Source organism: Tachysurus fulvidraco, chromosome 3 (assembly GCF_022655615.1).
Source record: "Tachysurus fulvidraco isolate hzauxx_2018 chromosome 3, HZAU_PFXX_2.0, whole genome shotgun sequence".
In the NCBI taxonomy this organism is placed as follows: domain Eukaryota; kingdom Metazoa; phylum Chordata; class Actinopteri; order Siluriformes; family Bagridae; genus Tachysurus; species Tachysurus fulvidraco.
In genome coordinates, this window is record NC_062520.1 from 24,393,059 (window position 1) to 24,411,870 (window position 18,812).

The 18,812-nt window shown below is 44.6% G+C and overlaps 1 protein-coding gene across 3 annotated transcripts in view; it reads right to left on the reverse strand.

Annotated features, from left to right (window-relative positions):
- Positions 1-18,812, reverse strand: part of si:ch73-22o12.1 (nectin-2) — a 33,971-nt gene that overhangs the window by 12,386 nt on the left and 2,773 nt on the right. The gene's annotated exons all lie outside the window — the stretch shown is intronic.

Genomic DNA, 18,812 nt, shown 5'->3' on the forward strand with positions numbered 1-18,812 from the left:
AGTGGATTCGTTTCCGGACGTGGCGAGCTTCCGCTGAACCCGAACGATAATTTGATGCTACACGACGTGGCTACAGATGAACGGGAGATGACGAATGAGGAGGAATAAAACGCCTTGAAAGGTACATTAAAAATTATAATTCCGAGGTCACGGAGCGAAACACACGTTCGGTGGTAATGATCGATAGGGAATTGAGCGTGGGAGAGAAATACACAGCACACGAGAGAGAGAGAGAGAGAGAGAGAGAGAGAGAGAGAGAGAGAGAGAGAGAGAGAGAGAGAGAAACAGAGCAGAAGCTGTGTGTCATTGCTGTTCCATTTTACAGTGCTGTCATGCCTGCAGGTAACACACGCACGCACACACACACAGGGCACGGCTCTGATGTAAATCCCACAAACACCTTCCTGTCCTTTTCCGAGGCCTGTCACCAATCATCACGTCTCTTTCTGTCTCCTGAACTCACACACACACACACGCACGTCGCCCATAACATGAAGGCTTTAGCGAAAGCCTAGTAAGAGTGAAGAGTGACATTTAAATTCCGCCCTCATCCTTTCATCCCTGAGGAGCGGCACGAAAGGAAAATAAGCCAAACGGAGAGGATGAGTTGAGTGACCGAGCGACTGCGAGAGAATGTGTATGTCAGACAGGAGCCAGAGAAAGAAGAAGAAAAAAATGAACGAATGTGTGTTAAGTTTCTGTGGTATGCAACCCATTTCCTTGTTCCATAAACTGTGCATGTGTGTGTGTGTGTGTCTACATGGCGTCTGGTGCAGTGTGTGCCCTTCGATTTGACTCTGTACTCGTCTGCTGAGGAAAAAAGGCAGCGTAATATGAGTCACAGACACACACACACCGAGATAGAGAGAGAGATCTGCAGAAAAGTGCAGATAGATGCAACAAGAGCAGGGACAGAAGGAGGCAGGCTGGTGTTGGGAACAGCTGGAGGGCTCTGTATAGGAGAGCTGTGTGTTCGTGTGTCTGCAGTCAGATGTGTGCAAGTGTGAAAGTAAGTTAGAAATATACGAGTCACACTGACACACTGGGAGGTGTTGAATGTGTCTGTGAACAGGAGTGTGTGTCTGGGTGAGAGGCTTAGGTTTGTTCCTCTTCTTATTGTGCTGCTTTTAACTGTGAGCACACTCACATGCACACACACACACACACACACACAATCTTAAATTCTGAATGGCCCATCATCTGTGTGAACATTCAGCATTTAACTAAAAAGTTTCATATTGCAAGTCGAGGAAAATGTGCACTCTCTTAACACACTCTGTAAGACAGTAGGATCATACTGTACAGTGCAACCAGAGCAGTGTGTGTGTGTGTGTGTGTGTGTGAGTAAGAAGGAAAAAGCTGTGCATAAACCTTGATCTTATCAAATGCTCCAACATTCACTCACAGGCAGTCCGATCCCACCAGCATGCGTGGGACACACACACACACACACACACACACACACACACACACACACACACACACACACACACACACACACACACACACACACACACACACACACACACACACACACACACACACACACACACACACACACACCAGATTGAGCAACAGAAACACCCAGTTCGAAGCAATAAGCCGCCTGTTTACACAAGCAGAACACACTCCGAAAATAAATAAATAAAATAAAATAAATAAATAAATAAATAGGAATACATATTTCCACATGACATTTGGATTCCTCTGAGCAGACTAAATTATTCATCCCGCCCCCAGGGGGAAAAAGGATATGAATTGCGAAGGCAGCGGCGCATGGGATCCATCAAAAATGTTTTCTGCTGCTGTGTTCCTATAGATAGTAATCGATTTTCTTCGCAGCTCTCACCTCAGCCTTCCTGTTGACGAAAGCTGTCAAGTGCAGAATTCGGCAGCGCCAGGAAGAAGTGGTTTAAAAAACTTCCAGACTACTGAGTGGTGTGACAGGGGAAGAGACAGAGGAGAGAGAGGGGGAAAAAAGCCATTTGAACGGGCTTTATGACAGGAACCTAGGAGAGCATAATAGCCTGTGTTCTCTGAGTGGGAGGGAAGAACTGACTCTGTTACTCTGTTGCCTGTCAGAGTGACACGAACCAATCGGCAGCTTCTGTGAGCTTATGGATGAGGAAGAGGGCAGAAAGCTAGCGACAGGCACTTATTTCCAGGGATTTCAGAACAGCGTAACAGATATTGAGTCATCGGGTAGGCGTGGCCTATTTGATCATCTAACCCTATCCGTAGTTTTTGGTTGTTTGTTTTTCTAAAATAAATCTACCTGTATGACCGGCTGTTCTTTGTTTTGTTTCTTTTTTGAAAGAGAGCGTTTTTCCAAGGCCTCCGGAAACACGCCTACTTTACGTCGTGGTAACGAAACCCCTGGAATTTAGTGAATGCCGAAAGCTAGCGGCAGATGCGATAAAGGACGGCAGCCTTAGAGGAAACACAATCGAGCTCGTCATGCTTTTTCTTCGTTCCGATGTTTGATGTATGTGAACATTAACTGCAGCTCTTGACCTGCAGGATTTCCTGCCCCTTGCTGATTGGTCGATCAGTTAACGCCATGAAAAGCACAAGTGTTCCTAATAAAGTGAACCGGGTGCGGACGTGAGGATGAGAACTGTACGGGAGAACAAACAAAATGAGATATTAGATTACATAAGGAACAGATTTGGCTGGTGATGAGCAGGTATGGCACTAATCCTCACTGTCTTATCCAGCTGTTAAACCGGTTGAACTTGAGAACTGAGGTGAAGGTCGTAACAAACAGCTACTGAGCTTTTATTCTCATAGCACATCATGTGTGGGCTCGAGAGCAACAACAGCAGATAGCTCTATCATCAGTCAGGGATATTCCAGCTTCGATCCATTAAAGAGTGCGTGTTAGTGCAGTGCTTGCTGTTTGGACATAGGAGGAGTTCTCTATTACCTGGCATTTGAAGCTGTGAGATTATTCAGCGTGGTGGAGAAGTACGCAGTGCGACGCATGCTACAAACTGGTCTTATGCATTGCAATCGTGTGTTATTAATTCCAAAACTCGATTCCTGAAATGTCCCGTCTCGCCAGGGGCTTCGTCTGCCCCAATTTACTTGGGAACGTGTATAATATGGTGATCTACATACAGCATTAGCATGGATAAAAGATTAAATGATCTAGTTAGTTGGGTGAAAGTGAAGTGTGTATGGTGCATCTCAAAAATCACATACTTCTGCCCTAATCTGGGGCAGTGGTGGCTCAAGTGGTCTCTGCTCCAGGGGTGCGGTATCATAACTGACCCTGCTCTGTGACACCAACCTCCAAAGTTTGGATACGTGAAGAAAGAATTTCACTCTGCGTATGTTAACGTATGTTTTTTCCTTTATTCTGCGTCACCGTGTAGTATAAATACTGTGAGCAGTGCTGAAAATTCCACCAACAAGTACACGGTCGTTGCACTACTTCAACCGGAAAAGTGAAGTGTGGAAGGTTGGACATTTCCTGTGCTTGATGCTCACAGCTTCGTCACTGTAGCAGAAGAGAGGTGGAGCTACCAGGCCCTGAAACCGGATGAGAAAACGTTTCCAAGATGGCCGCCGCATTACACGTGTAAGAAGTCATTTTCCATCGATCGGGAAACGGCTTATACTTCCGCTTAGTAAAAAACAACGTTCCATTAAAGATGATGCAATCCTTCTAGACTACATAGAGCTTTGTGTAAGTGCACGGTGTGGAGCACGGCAAATTCCCCAGATCCCAATCCGGTCGAGTATCTGTGGGATATGCTGACAAACCCGTCTGATCCACAGAGGCTCCACCTTACATCTTCCAGGACTTAAAGGATCTGCTGCTAAAGTCTTGGTGCCAGAAACCACAACATACAAAAAACAGAGGTGTTTTGGGGTCCATGTCCCGACGGATCAGAGCTGTTTGTTTGGCAGCAACACAATGAGGATCTACACAATATTAGTGTTTTGGCTGATCTGTGTTTATGTACGGTGGTCTAACACTGTCTGACCTCAAGAAAAAAATCTTTAAACAACGATTTGGATTTGATTTAAAAGATAAATCCAAAAACATTTGGTCTTGTATTTGGTGATCTTTCAGGCTTCACTCCTGCAGTCAACTTCTTAGTGTAGAGTATGAATAGTTGTGTGGCTGGATGAACGGAATTTGGTATAAAAATAGGAATAATCAGTTGCTGCCAAGAGTTGTGAGCTTTGCTGATTGTGCTTCATGTCTGAGCAGATCACGCCGCTGACGCTCCTGGATTTAGCTCCAGCGGCGAGGTCCAGATCTGTGCGACTTGGAACGCTGTGGAATTTTAAGTGGCCTGTAAAATCACTCAAGTCCTGGAGAAAAGTTGGAAGAGCAGCAAATCACAAACCAACACCAGCTGAACCGTGCAGCCAGTCGGTGGAAGTCAGGACCCTGATGTGTTAGAGCAGGCCGACATGCGATCACGTGTTATGTAAGAAATGACACATACGACTAAATCGCTGCCAGGGGAGCTTATTATCCCTGCATGTAGACTCGTGTAAATCTCCAACCTTTAATACTGCCCGTGTCTATATAAGCTCCATGTCAAACGGTAACATGAGACGACTCGTACATTTTTTTTTCTTCTCTTTTTTCTGACCTCAAACATTTAAGTGTTTAAACCCCAAAAAAGGGAGGGTGGGGTGGGTTAGGGCAGGATGTGTAGCATAAGGATAGAGATCAAGATCTGTTTCTGGTATGCTTTTGTTAACTGGCTGACAATAAGCCATTGTTCCTCCATCCTCCTACCAGTGAGAGTTTTGGAGTGCCGTACATTTGTGCTGCCTCTTTACGTCTTTGTCTGACAGAAGACCGGTCACACTAGGATCCGGTCGATCCTACTACACTATTCAGTCCTACTCAATGCTTTAGCTATCTGATGCTTACTGAAGAATGCAGAGCAAAGCGCTGAGCCTTTATTCCCTGAGCCTGTAATACGGCTGTTTACGGGAGAAGTTTCATCCTGCTCTTGCACAACAGGTGTCTGGTTACACTGACGATACTGTTACGAGTTCTGGCTTCATCGCCTTACTGACGCCGACGGATCTCTGCATCTGTTACTCCACCGAAACGCAACCACACCTTCCGGCTTTTTGTTGTCTTTCATGTCTCGTATGAAGACTGCCTGAAAGCCTTTGGGGTTTGCAGGCATGTAAACTTATACTGAAACTCTGGTCTAGGTGCTTGTTGTTTTTGACTATATGTTCGGCAAGTCCACTGATGACAACGTTACCGGAACCCCCTTTCGACTCTCCATAGAGCTCGTAGAGTTTCATAAAATATTTCCCCAGGCTTCTTTATATTTATTCATGTTATCAAATTCTTCTTTACAATAATGTATTATGATTATTAGGCTCGAAGAGATCCAATTCCACTTTGTTTAAAGAAAAGCCGGAGGAAATGCCGTTCGCCAGACTTGCACGCTGATTTATTATGACACGCCGAGTTAATGTTGTCAGTGTCGGAATACGTTATAGCTGGCAAATGAGCGTGATGTGGACTAATAGAATCTTGATTGATTTTGTAAGCATCGTTGCCTCTGATCAATCTCGTGTCAGCGTCTCTGGGTGACGGCTTTAAAGTCACAGCTGCGAGGCAGAAATCCAGCTGTGGCATGAAACATTGAGACATGGAGAAAATAAGGAGACTCTAGCTATTCTCTCTCTCTTACACACACACACACACACACACAGTGTAACAGGATCCTCCTCTACAGGTGTGGTATAGGTGGAACAGGACATTAAGGCTTTTCAGTGGCCCAAAGCTTCATTGCAGAATAAATCTCAAAGCACCTGCTCGCGCTTTACACAATGCTCCCGTCTTTCACCACACATACACACACAAACACACTATGGTCTCCATGGATACCTCCATGGATGGCAGGCATGTAGTAGATACGAGATGATCCTCTACTGCACTACAACAGATAGAGCTAGACGACATTTTCCATTACAGAGATACTAGATTACGATTTTTTATTTTTTTTTTATCATAACTAATTGTTAATCAAAAAAATAATTGAATGGACGTCGCAAAAAAAAAATAGTAATCGTCATAGCGTATAGCAAGTAGTAATCGTATAGCAAATAGTGCAAACGAAAGTTTTTTTAAAAATACAGAATATTTAAGGAGGCACAAAAAAAGGTTCGCATTATTTGCCATAGATGGCGCTGTTACTATAATGGCATGACATACAGTGCCTTGCAAAAGTATTCATACACACTGAACTTTCACATTTTGACACATTATGACCACAAGTGAAGTGGAAGGAAAATGATAAATGGTGTAGACATTTTTTTTTTTACAAATAAATATCAATATTTAAAATATTTAAATAGTCAGTACCTTGTAGAACCACCTTTCGCTGAAATTACAGCTGCAAGTTTTTGGGGTATGTCTCTACCTGCTTTGCACATCTAGAAAGTGAAATTTTTGCCTAGCTCAAGCTCGGTGATTGAATGGTGTGCGACTGAACAGCAACAAGTCTCACTACAGATTCTCAATAGGATTTAGGTCTGGACTTTGACTGGGCCATTCTAAGTCATGAATATTCTTTGATCCAAACCACACCATTGTAGCTCTGGCTGTATGTTTAGGGTCATTGTCTTGGTGGAAGGTGAACCTCCGCCCCAGTCTCAAGACTTTTGCAGACTCTCACAGGTTTTCATCCAAGATTGCCCTGTATTTGGCTGCATCCATCTTCATCAAGTCTGACCAGCTTCCCTGCTGAAGAAAAGCATCCCACAACATGATGCTGCCACCACCATGTTTCACAGTGGGGATGCTGTGTTCAGGGTGATGTGCAGTGTTAGTGTTCCAACACACATAACGTTTTGAATTTTGGCCAAAAAAAGTTCAGTTTTGACCAGAGCACCTTCTTCCACATGCTTGCTGTGTTTCCCACGTGGCTTGTCACAAACTGCAAACTGGATTTCTTATGGCTTTATTTCAACAATGGCTTTCTTCTTGCCACTCTTCCATAAAGCCCAGACTTGTGGAGTGCACGACTAATAGTTATCCTGTGGACAGATTCTCCCACCTGAGCTGTGGATCTCTGCAGCTCCTCCAGTGTTACCATGGGCCTCTTGGCTGCTTCTCTGACTCACTTTAGGTGGACGGCCATGTCTTGGTAGGCTTGCAGTTGTGCCATACTCTTTCCATTTCCTTATGATGGATTGTACAGTGCTCTGAAGAGATGTTCAAGGCTTGGGATATTAATTTATAACCCAACCCTGCTTTAAACTTCTCCACAACTTTATCCCTGACCTGTCTGGTGTGTTCTTTGGTCTTCATGATGCGGTTTGTTCACTAATGTTCTCTAACACACTTCCGAGGGCTTCACAGAACAGCTGTATTTATACTGAGATTAAATGACACACAGGTGCACTCTGTTTACTAATTAGGTGACTGCTAAAGGCAGTTGGTTTCACTGGATGTTAGTTAGGGGTATCAGAGTAAAGGGGGCTGAATACAAATGGACACCATTTATAAATTTTCATTCAACTTCACAATTATGTGCCACTTTCTTTCGGTCCATTTCATAAAATCCCAATAGAATCCATTTACCTTTGTGGTTGTAACATGTCGAAATGTTCAGTGGCTGTGAATACTTTTGCAAGGCACTGTATCGTAAAATGCCACTGCAACTGAGAAGTAGTCTCTTCTGTACTGCCTTCCTCTTTTAAGGAGTGACAACAAATAAAAAAAAAACAGGTTAAAGAGTTTAAAGTTTAAATGAGTTCTACTGGATGGATATATTGCATTAAAACGCATCATTTCTATGCTGAGTTGAGTTGTCTGTAAAGCTGCTGCATGACAATGGCCGGTGTTAGAGCGCTAAACACGCGATACTGATATGAATTGAACTGAATGTAGCAGTAGAAGCTTTAGAGGAATCAACATACACACACATTCCTAGCTTATTGCTAATAAAAACACCCACCCGGGCCATCGGTATTCCCCGCTTCATCTGTTGAACGTGCTGGAAAACAAACTCGGTTATTTTCGGCAACCTGTTAACCGTATACTTTTCTCTAAAGTTCTATCCGAGTCTATGTTTGCCACGAGCTCAGTCCTCTGTGAAGTACTGCCTGTTTATATCAGCAGGGCTTTTGTCTGTTTGTTTGTTTGACTGAAACATAAGCACTCGGTGTTCAGGAGTACGCAGGCTGTAGGAGGCGTTTATCACGATTAGAAGGCTGTGTTTTTCCTTTGTGTTGGTTTCAACTTCTAAATCGGTTCTTTCAGTGGGGAATTTGGAGCTTTGGGAATTCTGACTCGGAATTCTAATTCCCATTGACGATTCTCAATTAGAAAATGACCACTCAGAATCCCAATTCCCACTGAGCCGTCCTACTCAGAATCCCGATTCCCACTCAGAATGCCTCAGACTCCCAATTCCCACTCAGGATTTCCACTTAAAACCCCTCAGAATCTGAATTCCCACTGAGAATTCCCACTCAGAATCCCAATTTGACCCAATTGCCACCACCTCGGTGGAGCTCCACAAGTCTGCCACAGGCATCCACAATCAAAGCATCACTTCTGACCTTAAAAGCAGTTTCGCTGTACGTACACACACACACACACACACACACACACACACACACACACGTTTTATATACACACTGATTATACACTGCTTAAACAGGGAAGAGATAACGGGAGGAACACACACATCGCTCATCAAACATCTATGGTTTTTGCAGTACTCTGTGGCACCGAAAGCACTGTGGACATTAATAACACCGTGACATAACAACTGTGTTGCAACTTCCTCTTTCCCCTGTCACACAACAGTCCTCGATCAGACGGGGAGAATTACCAGGAAATTCCCTTAGCATACATTTACCACAGAGCCATTTTAAAATTTCCGCTGATGTCTTGGTCAACATCAGTTTGGATTAAATCCAGCTGCTACCCTGCACCATCACCACTCCATGAACACTTCATTCAGCTTTACCTTACAACCACATCGCGTGGCTTTTCCCCGCCGGAGGTCGATTTCCTTAAATGTCACGTCCTAATCGAGCGTTACGCTAATCAGTCTCGTCTCAAGCGGAGTAATCTTTACTTGATTGTGAACAGATGGGGTTTGTTGCAGATGTACTCATCTGTCTACATGAGCTATGCAGTAGATGTTAGAAGGGTTTCGATTCTCTCTGCGAATTAGTTTGACTTGTCGAATTGGTAAACAAAGCTCGTTTTGCAGCTAGTTTTATTACAGAATCTGAAAACATTCGCTCAATGTTGCAGATTCTTAAATCCCTGTCCGGAGACGATCCCGAGGAACGCAAGAGCGTGATGTGGGAACGTATGGGATGTCATTATGTCGCATACGGGATGTCATTACGTCGCATACGTTCACAAACAGTGTATGATCGTTTAGTAGCATGTGATCCAACTAGCATGTTTCTAGGAAGTGGGAGGAAACCTCAGAACCTCGAGGAAAACCACGGAGAACAACTCGAGCTAGCGATTCACTACTAAACAACAATAACAACAACAACAACTGTTCAACAATGAATTTCATTTGATAGAGATGTAGAGTTACATCTCTAGCAAATGAAATTCGTAGACAAAGTGCTCGCGGCTTCTGGATGGTTTTCCTGTAGTTACACTTTCTTAAGATGTTCATGTGACCATTATTTTTAATCATAGCTGTATGTGATTGATCAATGAGGTGCTGCGAGAGAAAAGCCAACCTGTTTCAAAAGGTCTGTGCAGAAGCGCGCGCGCACACACACACACACACACACACAGAGGATCTTGCTCGTTAATTAAACGAATGCTCTGTAATTACAGTGAAGAGAGACGGAGCGAAATCGGTGGCGGATCGAATCAGTAAACGTGCGTGTAAGGAGCGCAGACATCTCCAAGCTCCTCTGCAGTCGAATAATAACCATGCAGATCTAACGGCAACAAGCTCCATCTGCTAGGAAAGGCAAATACACACACACACTGTTTCCTCTTAACACACTCACACACACAAACGGGAGCATTAAGCTGTTAAATGAGCCGGCTTGCAGCGTCTCCGTCAGAGGATGTGTGCGAGATTAGGCGGAAGCTTCTGGTATTAACCGCTGCTGATGATTAGGAGCGGATCATCCAGGATTTCCATCACACATGCACTCCCGCAACGTCAGAGAAGAGCTAATTACACACACACACACACACACACAGAGCACAGAGAGAAAGATGGAGGGAGGTGGAGCAACGTAGCGGTGGCAGGCGAAGGTAAGAACAATTTCAAACAGGCCTGAGGATGATCATGTGATCATGTGAAAGATCAGATACTGTGTTGCCTTGGACAATCAGCCACACACTGGCAACATCACACACACACACACACACACACACACATTCTTTAAATATTACAGCACATAGCTGCTGTTATAATGGGAGAGAAAGAATGGAGGAAAGGAAGAAAAAAAAAGGGAGGAAATGAGTGCTACTCGGACAGCTGCTCCACATCACATCTGCAAACAGTCATCAGATACTCCCAGAGAGAGAGAGAGAGAGAGAGAGTGTGTGTGTGTGTGGGTGGGTGTGGGTGTGTGTGTAAAACAGAGAAATGGAGTTGTGAATATGAAGGAGAGAGACACTGGGAGAACAAGAAAAGCAGAAACTGGTGTATGCTGGTTTAAATAACCCCAATCCTTCGTCTTCCTCTGCTGTAAAATAAAATTGTGTGCAAAATGGGAGAGAGGCAACACACAGTTTATACACACACACACACACACACCATTAAAAAAATGCTATTGCTGGATGTGATACCCGAGAACCACACACACACAAAAAGGTGAGAGGTCACTGGAATAAGGGGTACGGCAAGTTTCCATGGTAACTGCAGAGTTACTCCCAATGCACCCCTCTGAGCTAACGTCTCTGCTCTCCCACAGAGGCGCCCACACACACACACACACACACACACACACACACACTCACACACACATACATGAGAAGGAACCTACATGTAGTTTTTACCCCACGTGGTCTGTCTGTCCCTCTTTTCCCCCTTTATCTGCTTTTGTACCGATTGATCTCTCACACACACTGACAACCAAACCATAACATTTACTCCAAACAGCTATTGTCCTGCTCCAGCTCTGGTCTTCCTGCTAATCCACACACACACACACACACACACACACACACACACACACACTATGTAACCTTTCTCCTCTCTCGTGTTTGCCCATTGTTGCTTTTTTACCCGTAGATTCTTTCTGCTTTCCCATCGCTACTTATCTCTCCTCATCAGGCTGTGTCTCGCTCCACTTCTTGCATGCTCTCTCCACCCATCCATCAATCTCTCTCTTTATCAGTCTGCCTTTCTGTCTTTGTCCATCCCCTCCACCACCCCATCTCCTGCTCCCTCTTTCTCCTTTTCTCTCTCACTCTCTGCAGGAGGTGACCGGCACCTGATTGAGAAGTCTGTGTGAGTTTTCCTATCAGCGTCTCCAGCCAGGAAGGCACACAAACTTTATCAAGAGTATGCACGCACACACAGACACACACACACTACCCACAGACACGCGTGCTCACACACACACACACTACCCGCAGACACGCGTGCTCACACACACACACACACTACCCGCAGACACGCGTGCTCACACACACACACACTACCCGCAGACACGCGTGCTCACACACACACACACTACCCGCAGACACGCGTGCTCACACACACACACACTACCCGCAGACACGCGTGCTCACACACACACACACTACCCGCAGACACGCGTGCTCACACACACACACACTACCCGCAGACACGCGTGCTCACACACACACACTACCCGCAGACACGCGTGCTCACACACACACACTACCCGCAGACACGCGTGCTCACACACACACTACCCGCAGACACGCGTGCTCACACACACACACTACCCGCAGACACGCGTGCTCACACACACACACTACCCGCAGACATTATCAGTAATGTGGAAAGACATTTATTTATTTAGATCAGCAGCAGCGGCTATATTCATGGCAACGTCGACATATAATATAAAGGGATAATAACAATAGTGAGAAAATGTGTGGTAAAGATAATAATAATGTTACTAACAATGACAAGTAATTACAACATCGTTTTCATACATTTACAGTCAAAGTCTGACATATATAGGAGAGTAGCTAAAATAATAACATTAATATACAATCTTTAAGTTTAGTCTGTGATGTGCGAAGCTGACAATTCAGCAGCAGAAGTGTACAGAGACTACCAGCGCTGATGTACAGAGCTGCTGGGGGATTAGTCACAGACTCACCTGCCCCACCCATCACTGTCTATGTTAGTTAGTAGGTGGTGGTTGGTTTTTTGTGCACTTAGAAGGCTGCATCTTCAAGGCAGAGATTTGATCATCTAACCACATCCCTGTCTAAACATACTAGCATTCCACATCCACACAGATAAAGACATAATGTACAGCATCCTGTCTTAAACCAGTACACTTCCTGTCAAATTACCCGGGTCTGGGAGGGGTAAAACACCCCAGGAAACTACCTAACTCTCATGGGGGAGTTAGGAGCCTGTCATGCACTAGCTGAGGCGACGTTTAACTGATCCTTTTATCTGCAAATTAGGGGGTGATGTCGTCGGACAGGACACAGAGCCATGTTTCATTCTTTCTTCATTCGTTCTGCAGAACTAGGAGAAGGTGCAGGACACGGATGCAGCACGAGATCGGCCCGGTGATCTCGATATTAATCTTTTTTTTTTTTAATGATATCAAAAGCCCACCCCTGCTCGTTCCAGGTTAAGAGACCCAGCGGAGCTCTGCGTTAAGCTGCTCGGCTTCCTCTTGTGTTAGTGTTAAAATGCTGATGTTGGACTTCAGCCAGCTGTTGCAGCTAGAACGTCTCTATCAACATGCTCGTCTTTTTCCTCCCTTCTCCTTCTTTGTGTAAACTGTTTGCTTCGCCTTTTTCTCCCCCAATGATATCTCACTTTCACACATCCCACACCATCCATCCATCCATCCCACTATCCATCCATCCATCCATTCAGGTCTTCCAGTGGCTTTGAATAAATAAACTGAGAACGATTAAAGACCGGGGAAAGCAAAAAAGTAGGACAGTACAACCCGGGACTCACCCCAGTCTCTCCCCTATGGAGAGAGCGAGAGAGAGAGCGAGAGAGAGGAGCTGGGTGATGTGTGGCTAAAGGAGATGCATGTGAGTCTTAGTAATGAAGATGAAGAACATACACGAAAGAAGAAAAAAAGGTAGATGTTGTGAGAGAGAGAGAGAGAGAGAGAGAGCGAGAGGCCTATTAATAATCTCTGATCATTAATAATCATCAGATAAAGCTCTACAGCAAGACTACAAGATAGAAAAAGAACTCGCACACAAACACAAAGCTAAACTCTCCACATAGCCTCGTCCACTCGTCGTCCAGCAGACAACACAAACACGGGCACTAAACCCAGTCCAGTGCCATCTGGCCTGAAAGACACCGCGCTCTGACCGACAGCGACGACGTGAGCACAAAGCTCAGATGGAGCGAGCACAGCCAGGCAGAATGCGGCGGAATTGAACAGAACACGGCTCCTGAAAGAGGACGGCGTGTTCCAGCAGCGGTGCGACAGCAACACTGTGGAGAGACACAAACCTTCTGGCACAGAGTTAAACATGGAAGTAAAGCAGGATCACACATGTTAGATAAAACCAGTGAAAGTGGCACAAGCAGCTGAAAGCCAAGTGTTAGTGCTGTGACAAAGTGTGATCTTACTGCTTCACTCCTTCATCTGTGCTCTCTCTCTCTCCCTCTCTCATGGTGTGTTAAAAAATGGGATGGTGAGAGATGGTGAGAGAAAGAGAGGGAGACAGTTGGTGAGAGAAAGAGAGAGAGAGAGTCAGACAGAGAGACAGTCAGATAGAGTAAGAGGTGTGAGAGAGAGAGAGAGAGAGAGAGAGAGAGAGAGAGAGAGAGAGAGTCTGAGAGAGACAGTCAGAGAGAGAGATAGACAGAGGACAGAGAGAGAGAGTCAGAGAGTCAGAGAAAGAGAGAGACAGAGAGACAGTCAGAGAGAGAGAAAAACAGTCAGAGAGAGAGAGACAAAGGGAGAGAGAGAAGGAAAACAAAAGAATGTTTATTCATCCCTGCCTCCAGTGAAGGAAGCCACAAGTGCTACCCTCTCATTTATTCGAAATGTCAACCTCTCGAAGAATGAGAGAGAAGGAGAGAGAGGCCCACACAGGTAAATGATACAACACAGAAGCTTTCTTCCAGTCACACACACACACACACACACACACACACACACACACACACACACACACACACAGCGACTGATAGAAGTAGGGCAGAGACAATGGGCGCTCTGTTTCTGCACGGTCACCATACCTGCTCCTGGTGTACAACACACACATACACACACACACACATACACACACACACATACACACCCCACTACCCATTCATGTTTGTGATCAATCTGAAAGCAGCCCTGGTGCTAGAATTCATTCTCTCTTCTCTGCTTTTTCACACACTCACGTCAGAGACACACAATAAAACTTTATCATCATTAGTCAGAAAGCTGGCTACAGTAAAGTCAAGCCCTGAACAATTCTGACTCTTATTCTTTATCTCCTTCCTGAGGCAGAAGGTCACATAGAGCAATTGTTACATTGTCTCTCAGACTTAACCTTCAACGTTTAGTACTTTTTAAAAAAAAAAATAAAAAAAAAAACACAAATCAGGAGACGACTTGAAAGCATTATTTTTTAAAAGACTCGTAATTTACAGGAAAATATTACAAGGGGTTTGAAAAAAAAGAAAAAGAGAGACACAAAATGGTGTCTCGTTTAGGAGGAGAACGAGTGAGGGGACGAATGAGTGAGAGGGAGGTAAAGAGGACACCAGAAAAAAAAAAGAATAAAATGGGGGGAAGAAGAAGAAGAAAAAAAAAGAGAGCTAAAAAGACAGACAGATCTATTACATGGTCTGAAGCAGAGAGAGGTACAGTCAAGGAACATGGGGATAAAAAGGAAAGAGAAGAAGCACGCAGAGAGAAATGGGATAGATTGCACTCGTCCATTAACCGGCTGACAGGGATAAATCAGATGAGACAAAACCACAGGAGGAAGCGGACGGCGAGGAGAAGCCGAACTGCCATATGTAGAGGAAGAAAATTCCTCTAGAGTTTCGCAACTACATTTGGTTTATAAATAAATAAATAAATCATACAGCGAAGCAAATTTAACCAGCTTTAGCTTGTACTTCACACCTAACTTCCCAAAAGCACAGCTAGCAGCAGTTTGTGTGAAACTCTGTCAGGAACTGGCTCACTCCTTCCTAATAACGGTGACTTACAGTACGCTGGCTCTGTGTGTGGAATGATCTTATAGGTCATTGCTGTTTTCCTCTGATAACGCACTATGTTAGGCATGCTAATGGCATTAGCGCTCACTCAAGGAGCATGCTAACTAACACCGAGCCCCGAGAGTTAGCGTCCGGCTGGGTTCTGGAACGAGGACGGAGCAAGGACGGTGTGGAGAGGCTGAAAATTAGCCCCTGGTGTCTTAGAGGTGGATCGAGAAGGGAGGGGGGGATAAACAACAACAGACAGCAAGCACCAAGTGAGGGGAAAGAGAAAGAGAGGGAAATGTCAAGAAGACGAGCCATTTAACTCTGGATAGCTGCTAGTTTGACAGGGCTCAAGTAAGCCATGTTTACTTGCAAGGGCATCGCTGGCTTTGCTGATCCATACCGGATCAATAAGCCCAGGCTGACACTGGATGGACACATTAAGGACAGTGAGGAGGAGGAGGAGGAGGAGGAGGAGGAGGAGGAGAAGGGAGAAGAGGAGGGGGAGTCTTCAGGAAGTGCAACACTGTACAGCTCTATATTCACCTCACAGGCAAGGGAGTAAGAGAGGCAAGTCAAGGTTACCACAGGAATCGTCTTCCTCATTCCGTATGGTCATTAAAGGTCAGGTGGAAGATACGTGCTCCGTTCCAGGACATCAGAGCCTCCATTTCTCCAACATGGCAACATGAGCAATGCAACATCGACATGCAGAACTCTCTCTGAATACATTCTTCAACCATTACATAGTCATGAGGCCAGGAATCGGACGTGTGTGTGTGTGTGTGTGTGTGCGCGCGTGTCCTGAACGAGGTGTGATGGAAGTAATTGATGTTCGACATCGAATGCCTCGTAATGACGAAACCGCAATGTGGAATCCATTAGGTGCTCGCAAATAAAACTCGCCGAGCCCAGAAGACTCGCTAACACACACACACGAGCACCGGGCTCCAGCACCTCAAGCCTTTTCAAGGCAGTAAACCTGAGAGCATCGACACGCCACTGTTTTTTCTGTGCGTTGTCCACGTCCTCACTTTAGTAAAACCAGTTGTCTGTTAAAGGGTTGAGAGACTCCTCGTGCTTAACAGGAGCGATATTGCTTGACCTGGCAACCGCAGCGCTGTGCGACCGTTCCAACAGTTGATACTGTCTAAGACCTTTGCACTGTAGTCTTTCAGGTGTATGACGGAGAGAAAATTTCATGGTACGTGAGAGGATTTATGAAGTTCGTTTGTGGTGTGGCTTTAAAGTGAATTCATTCAAATCTTCTAAAAGATGAAATGTCTCTGGTCCCATTATACAAATATACATACAATTCGATATAAGGACTGAATTCCTGCTAAATATAGCTTTTTTTCAATAAACATGGCCTGAAATAAGAGTTTTAATCATCAGAACTGATCTAATCGACTTCCTGAACACGGCTCTACTTTTTAAGGTCATGCACAGCAGACTGTAAAATAGACTGAGATATAAAATGTGTGTGTGTGAACATTCCATATAAAGTGTGTTTTCTTAAAAAACCCAGTAACCCAGTTAGGTGACGTTTTGCAGGTTTGTGGGTTCTTTCCACCCAAAAGTTTTAATGAGTCACTACATTTCGCAATTTGAAAGTGAAAGTGGAAGCACCAGCGGAAGCAGACGTCCACTGCATCTGGAGTCCTCACTTCACCCCTCTCTGACACGCTCTGCCTGGCTGCCCAGCTTCACAAGAAAAATGATTAAATTATGAGGAGGTTTTAAATGGCCATGTCGACATTGTGAATCTCTGAAGCTATAAAAGCGTCCTGAAAGCTGACATCTGCCCGACAAGGAGTGCAGAGAAAAGCAGTTGGGGGGGGGGGGGCGCACACACGTAATGATGATGGAGAAGAATGACAAGCAAGATTCTCCGCCTTCTGGACTATTCTAATTGTTGCTAACTTTTTAAGCACCTAGCAACAAATGTAATGACATATTGGCTTGACAAAATTCTCCAGCTTACATCACAGATTATACATAAATAAGCTGAGAGCGAGCTCACTCCAATCACCACCAGCTTGTAAAGTCCTAGCTGCACTTGAACAAGCCGATGTTCCTGAAAACCAACCGATCCCTGATCAACAAAGCTCCCAACAACCAATCCCTGATCAACAAAGCTCCCAACAACCAATCCCTGATCAACAAAGCTCCCAACAACCAATCCCTGATCGACAAAGCTCCCAACAACCAACCAACTGGGCACTGAACAACAAAGTTCCCAAATAAAATAAAAAAACAAATACTAATTACCAGTGTTCCCAATAAACAAATTATTGATCAACAAAGTTCCCAACACCCAATCGCTAATCACTATGTTTCCCAACAACCAATCAGTGATCGACATGAAGTAAAGATCCTAAAAACCAAAATCACTGATTATCAGTGTTCCTACTGCCCAATCACTAAACCCCTTAAAACCAATCACTGATCATCACTGCATGTACCACTGCCTGTCCCACCCACCTAGCCACTATCCATATTTCCATATCTTACCTAATCGCCACCAAAACTTTATGTTGTCTGTGTACTTGAGAGAAAGCCATGACTTATCACCATGATGTATAGTTATTTACATTTATTTTTCAAAGTCTTCAAAGTAACTATGCCTATTAGTTTGCATAGTGACAAAATTTTGTTCTGCTCTTCAGAAAGGACTCCAGAAAGTCTTTCGACTAAAATCTTCCGTCAACATCTTACGATTTTATTCTTCCTTCTTCAAATAAGCACAATTCGGCAAATATGCAAATGAGTATTTTGACATCCCCGGCGACTTCTAGCCATTTTTTTGGATCACGCATCGACTACCTGCTTCTAAAAAGTGCCTTGTTTCAGAGCCAGGTTCTTGACAGGCTAGATCAGGGATAGGTCTCAAACTGAAGCCATATGGTCTGGGTGAAATTCCAATCAGATTTTAGATGGTAAACTTTTGATTTTTCTGAAAAAGCCACATAAAAAAAGCTAAAGTCTGTATTATTGCAGGTTTGATAGTTACAAGGCCAGCCATTGATGAAATCTACTGAAGCACTGTGCTACAAAGATTAAAGCTCCAGTCTTTGTGCCCACACGCTCTCTCGCTCCGTCACACACACCAACTCTTTTTCAACCCTACATTCCTGTATTTATTTTCAATAAACCTGTTCTTTTTACCCCAGCGTTCTTCTTCCCTCCTTCATTGTCTGACTCAGACTCTAATAAAATGCTGGCCTTGAGGTCTGGCTCATAGGTATGCAGTGCGTGGGTCTGCTTTTGGGTGGTGGTGGTGGTGGTGGTGATGTTGGGGGTCAGGTAGAGGCTACTACTGTGGGGGGCTGGGCTGAAGATTTTGAATAGACCAATGACAAAACATCTCCCTCAAACAAAAGCAAACTGCACACAAGAATAAAGGGTGGAGCGAGGGAAGGAAAGAGCCGGACTCCCAAAGTTAGAAATTAGTATTTTAAGCTGTGTACG